Source organism: Brugia malayi (genome assembly GCF_000002995.4).
Source record: "Brugia malayi strain FR3 genome assembly, contig: Bm_v4_Chr3_scaffold_001, whole genome shotgun sequence".
In the NCBI taxonomy this organism is placed as follows: domain Eukaryota; kingdom Metazoa; phylum Nematoda; class Chromadorea; order Rhabditida; family Onchocercidae; genus Brugia; species Brugia malayi.
In genome coordinates, this window is record NW_025062477.1 from 3666172 (window position 1) to 3671308 (window position 5137).

Below are 5137 nucleotides of genomic sequence, written 5' to 3' on the forward strand. Positions count from 1 at the left end.
AGAGATTAACTCTCCTCGAGATCCAAAAAAAAAAAAAGAAAAAAAAAAAACGTACAATGAAATGTACAACAAATCGCTTTGACACCAAAGTAAAATACTAAGTGCAAACAATGTGATTTAAATGAGCTAATTAAATAAATCGATCAATGAAATAATCTGATCAGTGAAAAAAACAAAAATGAATTATGCAAGATAAAAGTTATGGTTAAAGCAGAGTCAACATAGTACGAAATCATCTTTATAAACAGAAAAGTAGCGAATAAAATTGATCGGTGACCTATAACCTTAATTCCTAGACCACAATCCAAATAATTTACTTACAACTTACACAACCCTAAACCATCTCGCATCAGTCCAAAATAAAAATGTCAGACCAAGAAAAAAAATTGATATACCGAATGAAAGAAATCTTCTTTGGAGATCTAGAATATATAACAGCAGAATATTGCGCTTTTTGTTGTTACTAAGTGAGAATTAAAATTAATGAAGTTTATCAGTTCTTCTTGTATACAAACCTTGTAATTAACAACATTTTAGAGCTTTTAATTACCTTTTGACTAATGGTTTCATTTATGTTAGAAGTAAGTTAAACTAAGAAATGAAGTAAAAAGCTTTTAAGTGATATTAAAATTAATGAAATTTATCAGTTTTTCTTGTATACAAGTTAGGGCCTTTAATTATTTTCAATCAATCGTTTGACCAATTATGTAGTTACCTTAGCTTTTGGATGGCTGTTAGCAAATTACTTATGTTAGAAGTAAGTTAAACTAAGAAATGGAGTAAAAAGCTTTTTAGTAGAAAACAGAATACACCTTTAAAAAAGTGACTAATTAAAATATATATGGAAAAATGCAAAAGTGCGTGAGAGTGACACGTAAGCATATGTAATTGAGAATTTTCTAATAAGAGAGCAACAATTTGATCCCTAAGTAAGTAAGTAAGTAAGAAAAAAAAGTTAAAATTAAAGACTAATTATTTTCAAAGCATTGCACTATCGATTATGAGTGGCGCAATTTGCTAATAAATAATCATTAAACATAGTTTTTTAATTGTCATCGCTGTTCAATATTCAAATATTGTTAATTTAACCAAAGATAAGTAAGTAAGTAAGTAATTGATAAGGATGAAGTTGAAATTGAAATTAAAGTTGAAAAAGTGCTATCTTCAAAATCATTCAAACATAAATAATATATGTCTATAGATTCAATGGTAATTAATTCAGTTAAAAATGAATATATTTCATCATTCTTTTTCACAATAATTATTTTTACTAAAAAATTTAATTTTCTCTTTAAGGTATGCATACAATGAATGTCAAATGTGTATATCATAATTTTACAATATCTATTTTCAAATTTTTAATTTTAACAACAATTGCGCATAGCATTTTGCGCTTTCTGTATATTTTCATGATGAAAAAAAGAAAAGTATTTGATAAGAAAGCTATTGATAAGATAAGAAAAAATGCTATCTTCTCTTATGTTTATTAAAATGTATTTTTGAACAAATGAGTTGAAAATGTTAACGCTGCTTTGAAATAATCATTTCTACTAACACTTTTGCGCAGTCTTTTCTTCCTGCTCTGATCAACAGGTGTTCAGAGATTGACAGGTATTCAGAGATATGAAAAGAATCTTATCAGTAACTGCGTCAATTGAGGATGGTACAGTTACATTGCTGATCTGTTTTATATATTTCCATGATCTGTTGATATATTTCCATGATCTATTGATATATTCCCATGACCTATTGATATATTTGCATGACCTATTGATATATTCCGATAAAGTTCATTAAATCGTGCTACGAATTACCTTTTATTAAGCAGGTATTTCTCATTTCAAGACTGAAAAAGAAAGTGGCAACTAATGCTAATAACACTAAAGGTTTGTTGTAGTTAAAAAGATTGATAAATAAATAAATAAATAAATAAAGAGAGAGAGAGAGGGAGAGGGAGAGGGAGAGGGAGAGAAGGAGAAAGAGAGGATGCAAAATGATATTTAGCTAAGAAGGAGCAATCAACTTGATAACAACTGTTCCAACCTAAACTTATGTCCTTTTCTTTCAAAAATTACTGGACAATTGAATAAATAAATTTATCTCATTTTTTCTTTGTTTCGTTTCGTTTTCTTTTTTTTAGCCATAAAAATTGTGCAAAAATATAAAAGATAAATGCTCCTATTTTATTATGTTATACGCATTCTAAATTATTACTTAAAATTGCTTTCATTAATTATAAAATATATAGAATGAATTAATCATTGTAAAATTTGCATATTTGACAAAGTAAGAGATATCTTATTATGATTATTAATTATTACTAACATCATCATTATTATCATCCAAATTTTATAAAATTAAATTAATTCATTACAAAAAAAAAAAGTGACAAACCATTTTATATTATTCAAATTCATTTAATGAAAGAAAACAAATTTTTTTTTTTTTGGATACAGAATTATTCTAAATTGTATTATTATTATTATTATTATTATTATTATTATTATTGATATTATTATTATTATTATTGTTATTAATATTATTATTGTTGTTATTGTTGATATTATTATTATTATTATTATTATTATTATTATTATTATTATTATTATTATTATTATTATTATTATTATTATTGTTATTAATATTATTATTGTTATTAATATTACTATTGTTATTATTATTATTATCGTTATTATTATCAATATTATTATTATTATTATTATTATTATTATTATTATTATTATTATTATTATTATTATCATCATCATTATTATTATTATTATCAGTATTATTATTATTATCAATATTATTATTATTATTATTATCAGTATTATTATTATTATTATCAATATTATTATTATTATTATAATTTCTGATTAAGAGATTTCAATTATTTAATATGACGCAGTATGCTTTTAGCGTTGAGTAAATTTTTATCAAATTATCAACTACATTTGAAAGTAAATGTCACTAATAATAGAAAATTCGATTTAAATTGTCTACAAGTGAAATCACCAATTGCTGCATTTATTTGATAAGATATAAATCATTTCTTTTGCATGAGAATGGTGCAACTCTGTTCGTTTTCACAATTCCTTCATCCTTTTTAACTTTTTTTTTCTTCTTAACATTCTGCTGTCTTCTAAGCTTTTAGTCTTATTTATTGATTATAAAAATTTCAAAAAAAAAAGTGAGCAGAAATTTTCACTTATGATTTCATAAATGCGTTTTTTTATTTTTTTATTTTTTGATTTGTTTATTTGTTTGTTTGATTTGTGATTATTTACTTATTGTTATGATATATTGTTAAAGTCTAGACAATATTATGATGTCGATGCATTTAATTTAATATTAGCAAAGATTTGTTCAATAATTGAAATTGAATAGCAGAAAAAGAGTGATAGTGAGAAGATTGAAAAGTGAAAAGAAGCATTTTTACTTTTTCACTCTAAACATTTCGTTCTTGCAATCTGTCTAAAATGTGCAATTTATCTCAGCTAAAGCTTTAAAAATGCTTATTTTCTTAGCATAAACTATTATTTTACTTTTATTATAGCTGACTCAATTTTCATTTCCTTTTTTTTTTTTTCTTTTCTTTTCTTTTCTTTTCCTGCTAAATTATCACTGAGATTTCAAGTTGATTTAAAATGGAAGAGTAATCATTTAAATTTGTTTATTGATTATACACAATCAAGAATATCCTAAGATCGATCTATCTTTTTTTCAAGAATAATTTTATCATTTTTTTTCGCTTTTTTTCTGAATAAAATTGTAATCAGTTATCAGTTATCATGTTATAAAAAAAAAGTTAGCATATGTGCTTCCAGTGAAAATGTCAAACAAATGTATAAAAGCATTTCTATAAACATCTAAAAAATTATCAATCATTTTTTTTTTTTTTTTCTTAAATTACTGGTTGATTTATTTGACAAATGAGTTTCAGACAGATAGCTTAAAATCTAGAATATTCTTGTCTAAAATTTACTTAAAAATAGAAAAATTATCTTAATACATTCTATTTTTATCATCGAAAATATAAAAGAAAGTCATTTCAAATTTTTTTAAAATGAAAAGAAATAATAATTTATAAATTTTGTATTTAAATTAAAAAAAAAAAAAAATCTATGAAATATAAAAACGGTTTAGTAGGCATTGAAGCTTATTTGTAATAAAATTAGAGTCTTTTGATTAAATATTTTTTTAATATCTGTGATACTTTTAAACTTTTAACAAATTCCTCATCGATTTTTTCCTATTTTTTTGTTCAATTTAGCAATAACATAAATGGTATATCATTTTTTCATAATTTTTTAAAATTACTTTTGATAAAGTTTAAGAAAATACGACATAACTTATCGGCGAATTTGTTTACAAAATGTGCTAAAAAAAATTACAATAAAAAAAGTAGGAAAAAAAAGAGTTTTAAATTTTTACAATTATTTCAGTGTTATTTGTTTGAATGATAGAAAGAATCATTTAAAAAAAAGAAAAAAAAAAGTGTAAATAGCTATAAATGAAAAAATGAAACAAATTACAGTGAAAAACCAAAGTTTTTCCCAAAAATTCTTTTCAGAAATTAATTATTTTTCAAATTTTCAGATTCATATTAAGCTTATTTTTTTTTTTTTTAATGAAAACCTTATTATATATGATTTATTATTATTTTTTAAATAATAAATATTCATTTTAAACTAATCTATTTGTATGTGATTGTTAATTAGCTAAAGCTTCAAATTCTTAATTTGAACCTGAAAACCTGAAATGTCATTTGCAATATTCGTTTAAAAATTGTTTTTAGCAATTTCATTAATGCTAATGATGTATGTTTAAAAGAGAAGTAAATTTTGTTGCCAAATTGAATTACTTTTAGACCGTAGTGTAGACCGGAGTTCGATGTGAGTTGTCCTGAAAGCTAACCGGTTTTTTCGATATATTCTTCTGGTATTACGAAACAAAACCTTTTCCTTTTTTTTTTTTTTTTATTTTTGTTATTAAATTGAAGAATGAAATGAGAATAATAATGTCATATATGTTTCAATTATAATTAGAAAAATAAATTTAAATATTACTGTTATTATTATTTTTTATAAGGAATAAATGAATTTGTAAAATAAATTAAAATTTTATCAGGAACTAA